Consider the following 17,420-nt stretch of genomic DNA (forward strand, 5'->3'; position numbering starts at 1 on the left):
AGAGGCTTCAAGATTCTCTTCCAAGAAAGCTGAGATGACATCATCTATACACTGAAATCCCACGAGCAAGGTGAATGTCATTTTCTTCTTGGATTTCAAACAGTCGAGGTTTAGATTGAAGACAAGAGTGCACTAAAAGAAGTGTCAAGCAGTTTACAGTCTAAAGGGATTAATAAATCAAGTGGTAGGGCAAGACTCAAAATTCAAGACAACATGGTTAAGAATACCAAAACCAGAACATAAACCAAGTAGCATAGTTAGACAATAGCAAACTAGAACTTTCAACCAAAGAGAATAAGAACGAGAAGGAGCAGGAAATGAACCCAGAAGTTAATTCGCACATAGCTGAAATATAAGGCAAGAAAATGTAAGACTGCAATCTTACACTTCAGTGTGCAAGAGTAGGCAGACCACAGCTGTACATAAAATATGCTGGGAATAAAAAAAAACAACGAAGGAAGTGGAAAATTGGATGATAAAGAACTTCAATGCCACAATCTCCAGGGGTAGCACGTTGGAATTCAAGCCTCACTATCCCCAGAGTCATAAAAAGGTGAAAATCTGATTTAACAGACCAATTTTACTTAACTATCTAACTCCATTCAAGAAAATATGCATTCCAGATTTTTCATTAAGAAAATAACAATTGATTGATTGAAAAGTTTTCTTATTACAATGTCATGAAAGAAACAGGAATGTCTAATCTATAACTGTAATCTAAACACCAACCTTTTAGAAAGTTCCTACATTTACAAAGCAGACAGAACAATGATATTAAGGATGGAATAAAAGGGAGAAACAGTTCAGGAACACAAATCTGACCACAAAAATTAATTGTTTTCTTTGGTTCCTCCCTTTTCCTTTTTCAGTTCTCTGCTGAAGACATGAGGTTGCACACTGATGCTGTCTTTTATTCAGTATTACTTGAAAATTTTCCCCTCCAATTATCTCTGAAGAGTTATTTTCTTTTTCCTTTCAACAAACAACTGCAAAGAGCTTGGTTAACAGAAATTTGGAAAGTGAAAACAGCTACCAGGAGATGTTGTGTTACTTCAACACAGAAGAAATTAAAAATAGAGATTTTGAAGTGTCCTTTTTGGAGGCTTAGAAGCTTGCCTTATTGCCCACCTACAAAAGGTTGTTGCCACTTGCTTGGGAAATAATGAAGAAGTTGTTCTCTTGAATTCTCAACTAGTTAATTGCAAAACCAATCTGTTTATCACTGTCTCATATACCTACAGATGATGTGTCTAGCACCCTCTCCTACTGCTTAAATAAGACAACACTGTAGATATAACTCAGAGTTCCAGTACTAGCCTTAAAAGTACAACATTTTCTTTTGTTACCCTATTTCTTTTTCTATATTTTATCTCATAGTCCAAAACAAATGCTCTTTACAATATAAGAGACCAAGAGACCAAACAAATAAGAAAGGATGAGACCTCAAACCTTAGGAAATTAGAGTCAAATGAGAGAAAATAAAATGATACAGCAAAGCATATTTATTCCAATTTTAAAGAGAACTAAATGGCCTTGAACATAAATACTTGTGGGTGGATATGTGATATTAAGTTGTTGAGGAGAACACATTGACAGACGTTGTCATTTGTTTCTACACTTTGAGCCAGTGAAAGATTACCAATACATTTGAAGATGTGTACCCAGTCACAAGATCATCAGAAAACTGTCACACTGAAAGGCTCAGTACTGTAATTTATAGATTGGCAGAAAGTTTACTTCTGCAACGATAATTTAATAGCAACTCCCATTATTGTAGAAAGTGCCTTTTTACAAGCAAAATGACAAAATGTACTCTACGCAACAGAATAAAATGTTGGAAAAAAGTGTGTATAAGTTCTGAAGGCTAAAGGAATCAAAAAGGGTATAGGAAGAAAGAGTGGGAACAAATTGGTGAGTTGAATGGATTAGCTGTGGTCATATTGAATGGCAAAGTGGGCTCACAAAACTGATAGAAAATGGGAGCAGAAGTAGGCCATGTTTCTCAACTACATTCTGTATCTGCATAGTAACTTTTCGTCTCATGTATTATACCACAATCCCTTCATAACTCAATTCTGCACTTGTTTTCCATTTAATAATTCATCAGTTTCCTGCCAAAGAACTTAACATATTACACTTAATCTGCCAGACGCTTGCACACTTGCTGAGTCCATATCTGTCTGCATCCTCATGCCCCCTTCACAACATTCTTTCCAGTCTTTGTCATCTGCAAATTCAACCATTGTGCTTTTGTTCCCTCATCCAATTCAATGATAAAAATCATAAAATGTTGAGAACCCTACCACAAAAACCTATCCATGCACATTCTTTCTTCCAGCCAATCTTCTATGCAAGGTAGCCACAACACCAAGAGTCAAGAGGGTGGTGCTGGAAAAGCACAGCCAGTCAGGCAGCATCCAAGGAGCAGGAGAATCTATATTTTGAGCATGGCTCTTCATCAGGAATGAGGCTTTTGGGTCAAGGAGATTGAGAGACAAACAGGAGGGAGGTGGGGCAGGTAGCTGAGAATGCAATAGGTAGATGAAGGTGGGGGTGAAGGTGATAGGTCAGAGAAAAGGGTAGAGCAGATAGATGGGAAAGAAGATGGACAGTTTAAGAGGGTGGTGCCAAGTTGGAAGGTTGGAGCTGGGATAAAATGGAGGGAGGGGAAGTGAGGAAACTGGTGAAATCCAAATTGATCCTGTGTGGTTGGAGAGTCCCAAGACCGAAGATAAGGTGATCTTTATCCAGGTGCCAGGAGATAAGGGTTTGGCAATGGAGGTGGCCCAGGACCTACATGTCCTTGGAGTGAGTGGGAGGGAGAGTTAAAACGTTCACCCACAGGGCAGTGGGATTGGTTGGTGCGGGTGTCCCAGAGATGTTCTCTGAAGCGTTCCACAAGTATGCGTCCCGTCTCCACAAAGTAGAGAGGTCCATATCAGGAGCAACGGATACAGTAAATGACATGTGGAAGTGCAGGTAAATCTCTGATGGATGTGGAAGGCTCTTTTGGGACCTTGGACAGAGGTAAGGGGGAGGGGGAGGGGGGTGTGGGTACAGGTTTTACCTGGGAATGGGGATTGTGGGTTGCAGACCTGACAAGACTGTCACAGAGGAAATGGTCTTTACAGAATGCGGATAGGGATGGGGAGGGGAAATATATCTTTAGTTGTGGGGTCTGTTTGTAGGTAGCAAAAATAGCAGTGGGTGATGCAATGTATCCAGAGGTAAGTGGGGTGGAGGATGAGGACAAGGGGTTCTGTCCTTGTGGTTGGCGGGGTGGGGTCTGAGGACAGAGGAGCCGGAAGGGGAGGAAATGCGCTGGAGGACATAGTCTAAGTGGGAGGGGAAATTGCTGTCTTTGAAACAGGAGGCCATCTGGTACGTTCTGTGGTAGAATTGGTCCTTCTGGGAGCTAATGTGGCAGAGGTGGGAGAATTGGGATCAAGGGACAGCATTTTACAGGAGGCAGGGTGGGAGGTGTTGTAATCCAGGTAACTGTGGGAGTCGGTAGGTTTGTAGATGTCCATGTCAAGTCGGTCACCATTGATAGAGATGGAGAGGTCCAGGAAGGGAAGGCAGGCGTCCAAGATGATCCACATGAACTTAACATAGAAGTGGAACACGTTCATGAAGTTGATGAACTGTTCAACCTCTTCACCGGAGCACAAGGTAGTGCTGATACAGTCAATGTAGCGGTGTAAAACGTGGGGAATGGTGCCAGTGTAGCTGCAGAAGATGGACTGTTCCACGTACCCGGCGAACAGATAGGCATAGCTGGGGCCCATGCAGGTACCCATGGCTATCCCTTTGGGCTGGAGGAAGTGGGAGGATTCAAAGGAGAAATTATTGAGGGTGAGGACCAGTTCAGCAAAATGAGTGAGTGTCAGTGTAAGGGTACTGGTGGGGACGGACGACAGGAGAGGAAGAAATGGAGGGCTTGGAGGCCTTCGTCATGGTGGATAGATGTGTATAGGGTCTGGATGTCCATGATGAAGGTGAGGCATTGGGGGCCAGGGAAACGAAAGTTATGGGGGTGGGGGGAGGGGGGGCACGCGTGGTGTCCTGAACATAGGTGGGGAGTTCCTGGACTGGGGGGTGGAAATAGGACGGTGTCAAGGTTTACGGGGAGTTCAGTGGGGCAGAAGCAGATAGAGACAATAGGTCGGCCAGGGCAGTCATGTTTGTGAATTTTGGGGAGGAGGTAGATCCGGGTAGATTCCCACCAATTCCCACAGCTACCTGGACTATACCTCCTCCCCACCCTGCCTCCTGCTCTTCAGATGCTGCCTAGCTGTCGAGCATCTGCAGTCCTCACTTTCTCCCACTACATCAAGAGCTTCTACTTTCCACAATAACCTTGCATGGCACCTTGTAGATTTTCTTAAAATGTCAAGGTAGAAGCAATAGAATAAACAAATTCTGTACTGTTCTGTTTAAAGCACTGGATACACAATTAGATCAGTAATCTGGTTATGTAGTCTGTTCTTCATAACTCCAACAGTGTTGCATCTGACTGAACTGATCATTACGTCAGTTTACTGTGTAGAGTTTTCATTACTGCACCTCGAAAACTGATAGTTACATTGAAGTTTCAGAGAAGATCAACTACAAAGGATGAAGATAAAAAGGATAGATTAGAATAAATTCTAGCACTATAGTTTTAGAATGTGGACTAGCAATAGGAAAGGAAGATATCAATATATTAAATGATTATTGATTACATGAACATGATATTATTCTAAACTCAGATAGGACATCAGTACTTGCAGGCACAGATTTAGGTTAACTGTGGTGGCGGCGAAGGTAAGCTTTCAAGACAATAACTACACAAAAATGCATTTGGAAATATTTTTCTCAACCTGTTCAGAAATATTACTGAACTCCTCTGCAACAGGTTGATCCTGGGCTAAAATATGGCCTTAATGTTTTTTTTTTGAAAAAGCATGGCTGAGATATGGAATAACAAGTTATTCTTCTAATTCATGGTAATTAGCAACAGCTCACCTAGGCAACTTCTACATAAAAAAATTGGAGCAGAAAAGGAACATGAGGCAAAGGGAAAATTAGCACATTGAAGAAATACCGTTGCCAAAGAAGGGCTAGACAATCAGCTCTAAATTGATTTACACTGCCAAATGAACACAAATCCAATAAACAAGAAAAGCACCTTCACATTTCTTCCATTAGTTAATGCACAAACAACAGTTACTCCTTCGTGAATATCCTCTAATCACTGCTGGACAGCACATTTAATAGACAAGAACAGAATGGGTTTTTATTTAATCATTATTTTTACATTAAAAACATGCACTGCAAACACAAAAATCACTTTCAATCTGCTAGTAGAAGTGAAACTCCAGTTCAGGTCCAATACTTAAATATATCTATAAATACAATTAACACCAACTGTTATTTTGTAAGTTAAAAAAAAGTCAGATTTTATGTATAGCAAGATTACAAACATGATAGGCGGCTAATCTGAATTAAAGGCTTTGGCCAAGAGAACATCTTACTCTTCGTTAGATGGCACCTTACAACTTTTAACAACTTCAGCAAGGTGGGAACTTTACAGCTTTTCTAAAAAGGAAACCACCACAATAATAAGTCACTTCCTTAGTATCATGGCCAAGTACTGTATTCTGTGTTCACAGGCTGCAGTGAGGATTGTTATGATCCAACGGATGCTAGTAACGGACAAGTAGGATCCCAAAATGAGGCTTGACAGATCGTAAGCTTTACTTTTTCTTAGCAGGTGCTAAGTCACCTGACAATATTCACAAGGTTGTCAAAGCACTTTCAACAAATTAAAGAAAACAAAACTAATGTTAATACAAGACACATTTGAAACAGATGTGCTTCAAGTATCAGAAAGAATCTGATTCCACTACAATTCTACAGAGACCTCAGTGAAGTGTCATCCATCTTAAACTCCTTGATCAGCTGAGAAAGCTTTCACTGTTGCCTTTTAAGCAAACTGATGCATTCGTTTGATGCTATTTTCTACCTTCACACGAGCCTTAAGGTACAAACTCTGCTCAGTGGCTGACACGGTTCCTTGAACTAACTCACGTCCTTCCTCCAATATCTTCACAGGCTGTGTTTCTGGAATTTAAAAAGGACCTTCGGTTTTTTGTTTGCCTCGCCCCAATTGTATGAACTACTGAGAACAGCATATCTGCTATTAGGAACCTCTTCTCTTTGAAGCTGCACTTTGTCTCACTGGACTCCTGTCACTAGGCAACTGCATTTTTAAAACTTCTTTCCATTGCTTCTCTGCTGATGCACTGAACTGTTCAGCTCAAGGGCTTTAAAGATCTCATTAAAATGCATGCAAACAAATCTCTAGACACTACACACTACTCTGCAACAAACGTGAAATGAAACTAAGAATATACTCTCTCCATAACACAAAACAAAAAAAAAACTTCAAGCCATGTGTTTTCCCATCTTAGAAGCCAAATCCAATATTATGAACCTTCATACGATAGAATCTTCCAACACATTTGTACTAAACCACATAAAGCAGATATATAGGAGGGATAGGTGGTGATCAATAGCCTAGTCAAATAGAAGTGTCTTAAGGAAAAAAGGGCTGAGACAACTTTAGGAGAGAATCAGAGCTTGGGGGGCTTAAGCAACAGAAGATACTGTCATTACTTGTGGAGTGACTAAACTCAGGGATGCATTAAAGTTCAGAATTGGAAAGCAAAATAAACAGAGGTTTATAGGTGGTTATATAAGAAAAGGAAATGAAAGGGATAACAATGAAGTAAAGGTGACACAAAACAAAGATAGGAATTCCTACATTACTTTGGGGGGTGGGGGTGGGGCATTATATGCTGACAGTTCATAAACTGTTCACCTGCAACTACACAGTCTATTTTAACAAAATTGCAATTCTTGTTAAGTACAAAAATTTGGTATAAGCCTAATCAACCAGACTCAAAGACAGGTAAATAGAGGAAATCAGTTATTTCCAAAATCTTTAAACTTCCATGATTTTCAGCATGCTACCCCAATGAAGCATAAAGCTCAGGGCTGAACCTGTGCAGGGAACTAAGCATTAGAATCTAGTCAGAGATTTTGGAATTTACAGATCAATTTTTTTTTTTAAATATTGAAAGGACAGGGCATTATTCACTGAGACAGCCAGCATTTACTTCCATTCCCTTAGTGCCCTCAAAATGGTGGTGGATGTGCCTTTAAATTGGTGCAGTCCATCGGTACCATTTTTAGATACATCCACAATGCCATTACAGATGGAATTCAAGGGTTCTAACCCAGTGACATAGGAAGAGAGGAGCCTTATTTCAAGTCCAGACAGTACGTAAAGAGAAACTTGAAGGTTGTGGTATTCCCTTGTAGCTGCTGCCCAGTCCTTCTATATGGTAGTGGTTACCAGTTGGAAGATGCTGTCTTAAGATGACTCTGTGAATTTCAGAAGTGTATATGATACATAATGCATACCGTTACTACAAAGCATCAGTGAACAAGGAAGTGAATGTTTGTGGACCCAGTGTTAAACAAGCAGGCTGCTTTGTCATGGATAGCCTGAAGCTTTTTCAGTTTTCTTGTAACTGAACTCATCCAGACAGATAGAGATTAATCCATCACACTCCTGACTTATATCTTATAGATTGTGGACAAGCTTTGGGAGTGAGATGATGAGTTATTCTCTGTAGGATTCCTAGCCTCTGACCTGCTATAGTAGCTAGAGTATTTATATGGCAGACCAGATCAATTTCTGGTCAATGGTAAGCCCAAGATGTAGATACTTGGGGATGCAGTGCCAGTAACACCACTGAAGGTCAAGGAGCAATAGTTGGATTCTCTTGTTGGAAATAGTCATTGCCTGGCACTCGTGGCACGAATATTACTTGCTACTCGTTTGACCAAATCTGGGATACTATGTGGGTCTTGTAACATTGATAGACTGCTTCTAGGAGTTGTGAATGATGCTGAACATTAACTGCTCACAATGAACACTGCCCCTTCTGACCTTATGATTCCAGGTTTCTATGGTCCTTGATACCAAACCTGGTAAAAATGCATCATTAACATCAAGAGCAGTCACTCTCACATCATCTCTGGAATTCAGCTCTTTCGTCAATTTTTAAACCAAGGGTTTTTAAACAAGCTCAGAAGCCAAGTGGTCATGGTGGAACTCATTAATGAACAGGTTATTACAAAGCAAATGCTGTTTGAAAGCATGGATGACATCTTCCATCACTTTACTGATGACCAAGAGCAGACTGATGGGGCTGGTTCGGATGTGTCCTGATGTATGCGGTCAGGGTGTAGCTGAGCAAATTTCCACATTGTCTGGTAGGGACCAATATTGTAGCTGTGCTAGACAGTTTGGCTAGAGATATGGCAAGTTCTATTGTACAAGTTGTTAGTGCCATGGCTAGAATTGTGTCATGGTTCAAAGCTTTTTACAGTATCCATGATTAATTTACTCATCCACCACCTTTCAGGATGCAGCAGAATTACACATCTTAGAGCTAGTCAGTTGATTATGAAATTGCTTATGTGAAATTTATCAGGTTGCTAATTCTGGCATGCCTTCCTGTACTTTTCAGTGAGCCATAGTCATCTTCTGGCTTGAAAGTAATGGAAGAGTATGGGATATGCCATTTGCTCAATAACAGATGTTAGGTTAGATAGCCCATTATCCTACTTTGCTTCCCTCCTTTCTTGAAGGGTGGTGTTACAAATGTGGCATTTATAATCTGCTGAGATCATTCCAGAGGTTGGAGAATGTGTTAGTTAAGAGTACCACCAATGCATTTTCTATCTCTGCAACCACTTTAATCAGAACCCAAGGATGCAGACTACCAGGTCCGGAGACCTTTCAACCTTTACTCCCGTAAATCAAAATAAGTGACAGCCAGTTACGAGATAGAACTGTTATTGGTTTTGTTTTTAAATGTTACACAAAGGGCAAAAGATAATGAGAAATAGGAGATTGCTATGGAATAACCCTAGCAAAACTAGAAATGTTGATACCACTCAATCTGTCAACAATTCTTCAAATTTCATGCTCCCATTCACACAATTTACACATTATCAACACCCTATCATCTGCAAACTTTAATATTTGGTTGTGTTAACAAAACAAAAAATTAGTAATCAAAAAGTATAATAAATACTACATCCAGGCTTCAGGACAGAGACGAGGAAAATTGGTTTTGCATCAGTTGTGATTTCATCTGAAAAAATGAACAGCCAGTAAAAAAAGGTAGACAGGTACAGCAGACGGAAATAAAAGTGCTGAAGAAACACTTATTGATACATCTGCAGACACAGAAGCAGAGTTACTATTGAGTTCATTATGACTTTTCTTCCAAAGAGTCATTTTGGACTCAAGCCCACATCTTTATTTTTCTGTATTTTTAATTGTTGTCTAAAATAGGAAAATGATGGTTTTAAAATCAACGAATGTTGAAGTAATTGCTTCACTTTCCAAAAGTTACTGAAACTCATTACACGTTGAGCCGGAGAGTTAAGATTTAGATAGAAAACTGGATATATGTCTTCAACGTGAGATTCAGCTGGAAATAGAGTGTGGATTGGCATTCTAAATGGCCACAACTGCACAAATCAAAAGGTCACAAGCCTGACAACAACTCCGATGGGTTCTGAGACAGCTCAACAGCTTATGTAAATCAAATGTGGCAATGGGAGAAGATTTTCCAGATTGGAAGCAACAGGCTTGCTTGATATCACTCTCAGGTCTTAAGGCAGTCATTTATTCTCTTCCACCATTTTCTGTAAGCTGAAACAAAAAACACTGTCTGCAGCATTTATAGATTGAAAAGCAGAATTATACTGAGTCCAGTGACCCTACACCTCTACAGATGTTGCCAGACCTGTTGTATTTCTCCAGCATTTTTTGTTTTGGGATCTAAGACATCTGTAGCTCTGTTTATTTGATGTACACTGGTTAGAGGCAACATCTTACACATCTTGTATGTCTGGCAAAGAACAGAAAATCTGGAAAAAGGGACTTCAAAAGAGGTGGTTAAAAGAAGGAAATGAGCACCTTTGCTTGTAGACTAGTGCCATTAAACTACTGTCCCCCAGTTATTTTTCCTCCACTAATTTATCCTGTCTGACTATAGGTGTGCAGGATTTTTTTTTTAAGAATGGGAATGTGATTTTAATTATAGTAATAGGTTGATTGTTTATAGCTGTGATTTATTACAAATAAGTAAAATGCCAATCTTGTTAAGTACAGGAACCTGGTCAGTGTTTTCTGTTCACCCGAGTCCATCAGCTCGGTAGGGCCAAATGGCCTGTTCCCATACGGTAGGGACTCTTTAAAAGATTCTATAAAGTGTGTCCATCAGACAGGTAAATTGGGACTTTATGTGCTTTGATTCAATCGTTAACTTGTGTTGAAACACTGATTAGTGGGGCTTGAGAATCAGCATACTTTCCTGTGTTTTTCCTTCTTCCCACATCATAGAAAGTGGGCATTGCTAGCTGTTCAGCTTTTTTTTTGCATGCTCCTAGTTGCTCAAGGTGATGGTGAGCTGCCTTCTTGAACCACTAAAATCCATGTGCTATTGGTTGACCCACAATGGTATTAGGGAAATAACTCTAGAATTTTGAACCCGCAGAGAAGGAACAGCAATGTATTTCCAAGTCAGGATGGTGAGCGGCTTGGAAGTGAATTTGCAGGTGTTGGTATTCCCATGTATCTGCTGTCTTTGCCCTTCTAGATGGAAGGCACAGATAAGGATCTTTGGGAAGTTTATAATTATTTTTTGTAGACAGTAGACACTTATGCTGCTGAGCATAGAGTGTGGATGTTTGTAGATGTGGTGCCAATTCAGGCTGCTCTGTCCTGGATGAAGCCAAGTTTAAGTTGTTGGAACTGTACCCAACCAGGCAAGTGGGAAGTACTCAATCACACTCCTGACTTGTACCTTGTACATGATGCATAGGTTTGGGGGAGGGGTCAGGAGAGAGTTACTCACCACTACATTCCTAACCTCTGAACTACTTTTGTAGCAAGTCGTTGAGTTTCTGGTCAATGGTAACCTCAAGGATATGGAGAATGGGGGAATTCAGTGACAGTAACATCACTGATTTATCAAGGGGCAGCGATTAGATTGTCTGCTTGCCAAGCATTTGAGAGACACAAATGTGACTTGCCCCTTGTCAGCCTCAGCCTGACTATTATCTAGATCATGTTGCACTTGTACGACCCTTCATACTGAAGTAGTCTTGTTCATGTGCAATGCTCAGCAATCATTGGCGAACATCCCTGCTTCTGACTCCATGATTGACAGAAGGTATTTGATGAAGCAGCTGAAAATAGTTGGGCCTGTTGCAGCCATGAGTCTTCACTCTGGGTTCCACCACTACTGTAACCAATAACCCACCAAGCACTGCTCTGGCTTGCCCACAACATCAGAAGAAGAAAGGAGAAAAGGGGAGAAAGACGGATGCAGATGAGGGAAGTTCAATTCTTGTGGTGCAGTGGTAACATCCCCATCTCTGACCAAGGAGGTAGGAATTCAAATCCCACATGCCCAAGTGTGTCACATCTGTCCAAGCAGATTGACCAAAACAACCCCTGCCCTGGAGCAGAAATGAGTAACATCCAAAACAACCACAATCATCATCTTACATGCTAGGTATAACCCCAACCAGCAGAGAGAGTTTGCCCCCAATACTCAATGATTCAGGTTTTGCTAAGGCTCTTTGATGCCACATGCAGTCGAAAGTGGCCTTGATGGCAAAGGCTGTCATTCTTGCCTCACCTTTGGAATTCAGCTCTTTTGTCCATGTTTGAACCAAGTCTGTAATGAATTAGGAGTTGGCAGAACCCAAACGTGGCTTCAGTGAGCAGGTACTGCTTGACAACACTGCTGATGGACACCTTTCATCAATTCATTGGATGATCAAAAATAGTCTGAGCGCAGTATTTTGCTCAGTTGGATTTTGCTCAGTTGGAATAGACTGAGAGCAGTATTTTGCTCAGTTGGATCCACCATGTTGTTTAGATGCCAATGTTGTAACTATACTGGCGTAGGGAGCAGCAAGTTCTGGAGAACAAGTCTTCAAGCCTATTGCGGAAATATCGACAGGGGCCGCAGCCTTTGTACTATCCAGTGCCTCCAATTATTTGATATCAAATGGAGTGAACTGAATTGGCTGAGGACTGGCATGTTTGATGCTGGGAACTAGTGGAGAAGGCTGCAATGGGTCACCCATTCAACACTTCAGGCTGAAGACTGCTACAATGTTTCAGCCTTAAAGTTTTCACTGATGTGTTAGGCTCTTAATCATTGAGGATGGGGATATATGTGAGGATAAGTGGGCTGTAAATCTTTCTCTCATCACAAATGCTACCAGACCCACCTTGCTTCTCCAGCACTGTAGTTTTATTAGGCCAAGAGAGGTAATGGCTCAGAAGGAGTCTCTTGCCATTCAGACACACATGAACATTAAAAGACTTGTCTGAACCAACTGGAAACAATCCGCCTGTCGAACCATACACCAACCACACAAAGCTAGACAGGAGGACGGAGGAATCTAGAGCTAGGTTATTCACGTGTGTCTAATGCAAAAGAAACATTTTTCCAAGAGAGTGATTGAATCTGAAGTTTGCTACCATAAGGACCAATTGTGCTAAACAGCATAAATGCATTCAAGGAAAAGCTAGACAGATATATGAATGGTGAAAGAAATAGAAGAGTATAATCTTAGTGTTAGATAAAGTAGAGTGTGAAGTGCCTTATATAATACAGATAAATTGAGCCACGTGGGTTGTTTCCATGCCATAAATTCTTGCAAAAATGAATTCTCGCTGAAAAGCAGTGGTCAGTGCTTTAGTTCAGTCACTGAGTTTCACAAGTTAAAAAAAAAGTTGTCTTTACAAGTGACCCTATACAAACAAAAACTAGTTATTTTACAGAATTATACACCTTTCACAGCTTGATATGCATTTTGTATTTATTTAAGTATTAGTATGCCTTGTAGGATTGTACTATATCCTTCCCATATAATCTTCATACTAAGAAAGCAGGTGCCCACTGTAGCATTTGGGAAGGTTGCAACTGTAGGTTATCCAGTGCTGCTCCAGCATGTTGAATTAATTTTCTGATGCTGATTGATGGGTGAATGTTACCCTGGGTGTTCTGTTTGATTCATGACAGTCATTGAACCAGTTGTGTGCAACTATTAACAAGCAGTTCTGAAGTGATTTTTTGGCAGAGGTGTAATGCAGGCCTTCAGTCAATTTCAATCTGAGAAGAGGAATAGTAGGAGGAGTGAAAGAGGAAGCAAGGACCAAACAAATAAGACATTGTGTATGTAGTGGTTAAGGTTACAACGGAGTAGTTTATAATGTAATGTGTGGTGGAATAGGAACTAGCATTTAGGAAGGTGAAAGAATTGAGCAGAAATCATGTAAATAGGATAGTGTCTCCAAGATGGCAGCAGTGGTAGTGTTTGGGCTCCTGAGCCCATCTGCATCCTTCTCTCTCCCCTTTTCTTCATCTTCTAATGTCACATGGAAGCCAGAGCAGTGGCAGAACCCGGAGCAAGGATTCCTATCTGCGTGTGACCCAGAGCATAGACTTGGCAGTGACGGTGATACAGTAGACCTGGAGCATGAGCTCGGTGGGTCTTCGATTGCACTGGCAGCAGTGCCTGATGTAAGGACTCCTGGCTGCATTAGGCCAGAAGCATGGACTCAGCTGGTCATCATCTGCAAGCAGTGGTGTTGCCCAGAGTACTGGACTCTTAGCAGCGGGTTGCTATGGTGGAGGTAGTGCCTGGAGCAAGGACTCCTAGCTGCAGTAGGTCCGAAGCACAGAGACTCAGAGGCCCAGGACACCTTGAAGAAACACTGGAGCTGTGTTTGAAGACTCCTTATATATCGATGTAATTTGTTTTTATTCTTTTTTGAAACTCAAAATGGTAACGGGTTGTGGTGACAAATCACTTTTCACTATTTGAGTGATATATGATTTAATAAATAATAAGTTCAATTCAACAAACTGCAGCCTAGGATTCCATGTGGCACAAAAGGGTTAAGATCCTCAAGTCCAGTGTATTTCCGCCTTTTATGCTGCTCACACACTTCCCACCACAAGGCAGAACAACATGACACAACATAATAAGTGTAACAATAATTTACCATTTTGAGTACATTTAGTCATGGTATGAGACATACTTCAAGAGTTACAAGCAGCAGCACCACTACCCCCTATCCTTTTAACAGCTGCAATCATGAGCAATTGTGTTTTAAAATGCTAGTTACTATTCCACCACACATTACATTATAAACTACTCCGTTGTAACCTTAACCTCTACATACACAATGTCTTATTTGTTTGGTCCTTGCTTCCTCTTTCACTACTCCTACTATTCCTCTTCTCAGATTGAAATTGACTGAAGGCCTGCATTACACCTCTGCCAAAAAATCACTTCAGAACTGCTTGTTAATAGTTGCACACAACTGGTTCAATGACTGTCATGAATCAAACAGAACACCCAGGGTAACATTCACCCATCAATCAGCATCAGAAAATTAATTCAACATGCTGGAGCAGCACTGGATAACCTACAGTTGCAACCTTCCCAAATGCTACAGTGGGCACCTGCTTTCTTAGTATGAAGATTATATGGGAAGGATATAATACAAATCCTACTAATTCATCCTTGTGGTTTTCCTAAATACCAACTTTAAGTTTCAACTAGAACAATGGGATATCATCAAGCTATGCAAGGCAATTTTTTTTAATCAGGCAAAACAAACTAAATCACAAGGCATAAGAGAAGTCAAAAGAAAACTCTACTGGTTAGAGCCATACCTAGTACAAAAGAAGATAGTCCTGTTGAAGGTCAGTGAACACACCTCTGGACATCACTGTAGAAGTAGTATCCTAGGCCCGAAACATACCCAGCTGCTTCAATTATCTTTCTTCCATCATAAATTCAGAAGTAGGGATGTTTGCACAATGGTCAGCGCCATTTGTGACTTCTCAGATAAATATTGAAGCAGCCCATCAGCAAACAACATAATCTGGACAATATACAGGTTGGTGCTAAAACGTGGCAAGTAACATTCATATGACAAGTTTCAAGCAATGACCATCTCTAACAACAGGGAATCTGACAATCGTCCCTTGACATTCAACAGCATTACCATTAAAGAATTCCCCCATTAACAACATCCTGGGAGTTAATATTCACCAGAGACTGAATGGGACTAGTCATACAAGTATAATGGTTACAGGCAGAAATCAGGGGCCAGGAATCCTGTTGCAAATAACTCACCTCCTGACTCCCCAAATCACATCCACAATCTACAAAGGCAGAAGTCAGGAGGGTGATTAATACTTCCCATTTCCCTGAATAAACTCAGCTTCAACATTCAAGAATTATGACATAATCCAGGACAAAGTAGAGAGGGGAGGCTGGAAGAACACAGCAAGCCAGGCAGCATCAAGAGGTGGAGAAGTTGACATTTTGGGTGTAACTCTTCTTTAGGACTGGGGGTGGATGTAAGGGGAGCTGCAGATAAAGGGAATGGCAAGGGCAGGTTGAAGTGGGGACAGGTGAAGACAGGTATAAGTTACGACCTGGTTGATCAAAGAGAGAAATGAATCTGGTTGGTGGCAGGGAGGAGTGAAAGGGAGAGGGAGGGACTGGGAAGGGATGTTCTGTGAAAGTGGTAAACTCAATGTGGAGTCCTCCAGGCTGTAGGCTGCCCAGGCAGAAGATGAGATGTTGTTCCTCCTATTTGCAGTGTGGTTTGTTGTGGCAATGAGGAGGCCAAGGATGGTCATGTCAGAAAGGGAATGGGAAGGGGAATTAAAATGGGAGGTCCAGTCAGCCTCTATGGGCCTGGCTGAGATGCTCAGCAAACTGTTCCCTAAGATTACATTTGGTTTCCCAGATGTAGAGAATACCACATCGGGAGCACGCGATGCAGTAAACTAGGTTGGAAGAGAGGCAGGTAAACCTCTGTCTCACCTGGAAGGACTGTTTGGTTATGGAGGTGAGGGGGAGGGTGTACCAGCAGGTTTTGCATCTTTTCTGGTTGCAGGGGAAGGTACCTGAGGTTCATGGGGAGAGTGGCACAAACCAAGGACTGTCAAAGGGAACACTCTTTGCGGATGGCAGAGAAAGTTTGGGGGGGGGGGGGTTATGTTCTTGGTGATGGGGTGTAGGTTGAGTCGGTGGAAGTGTTTAAGGATGATGCGTTGGATGCAGAGACTGGTGGGGTGGTAGGTGAGGGCAAGGGGTACTCTGTCTTTATTGCATTGGGGGGGTTGTTTAGAGCAGTGGAATGGATGTGGTACAGTGGAGGGCTGTCTGGAGACAGAGGGAGGAAAAGCACATTGTTTGAAATAAGTGGAATGCTCGCGAGTAGAATGTCTCCTTGTCTGAGCAGAAGTGGCAGAGGCAGAGGAATTGGGAGAATGGGGTGGATTCTTGTAGGATACTGGGTAGAAGATGGTGTTGTCCAGGTAGTATGGGAATCATACTGTAAACATCTGTCCAGAGACTGTCACTGGAGATGAAAATGGAGAAGTCAAGAAAGGGGAGGGAGGTGTCGGAGATGGACCAAGTGAATTTGAGGGCACAGTGGAAGTTGTGGGCCAAGACAATGAACTGCTTCAGTTCAGCCTGGGTGCAGGATACTGCACCAATGCAATCATCTGACCGGACTGCCCATTTTAACTCCCCTTTCCAACATGACCATCCTTGGCCTCCTTCATTGTCACAATGAACCACACCGCAAATTGGAGGAACAATACCTCATCTTCCACCCAGGCAGCCTACTGGACTCAACATTAAGTTCTCCAATTTTACAGAACCTCCCTTCCCATCCCCTCTCTCTCCCTGCTATCAACTGGATTCATTCCTCCCATTAATCAACCAGATCACACCCTCTACCTGTCTTGACCTATCCCCACTTCACGACCCTGCACTCACCACCCATTTTATCTGCTGCTCTCCCTTACACCCACCCCAGTCCTGAAGGGTTATACCAGAAACATTGACTTCTCCACTTCATGATGCTGCCTGGCTTGCTATGTTCTTCCAGCCTCCTGTCTGTCTACTTTGGCTTCCAGCATCTGCAGTTTTTTTGTCCATAATCCAGGACAAAGCATCAAGCTTAACTGGCACATCCACTCCTTCACCACCAGCACTCAGTAGAAGTGTATTCCATCTACAAGATGCACTGCACCAAGGTATCATGGATAAAATCTTCCAAATCACAGCAACTTCCAATTGGAAGGACAAGACTCATGGCTACACAATCTACAAGTTCTCCTCCAAGCCATTCACCATCTTGATTTGAAAATATATCATTCCTGAGTGTCACTGATTTAGTATTCTGGAACACCCTCCCTATCGGTATTTAAAGTCTATCTACCGAACAT

General features: G+C 41.6%; 1 protein-coding gene across 13 annotated transcripts in view; it reads right to left on the bottom strand.

The window, feature by feature from the left end:
- The window catches only part of LOC122548961 (uncharacterized), a 428,093-nt gene that overhangs the window by 409,262 nt on the left and 1,411 nt on the right, over positions 1–17,420 (bottom strand). The gene's annotated exons all lie outside the window — the stretch shown is intronic.

This window comes from Chiloscyllium plagiosum, unplaced genomic scaffold (assembly GCF_037043375.1).
Source record: "Chiloscyllium plagiosum isolate Xiang-an unplaced genomic scaffold, Cpla_swu_hap1 HiC_scaffold_4, whole genome shotgun sequence".
NCBI lineage: Eukaryota > Metazoa > Chordata > Chondrichthyes > Orectolobiformes > Hemiscylliidae > Chiloscyllium > Chiloscyllium plagiosum.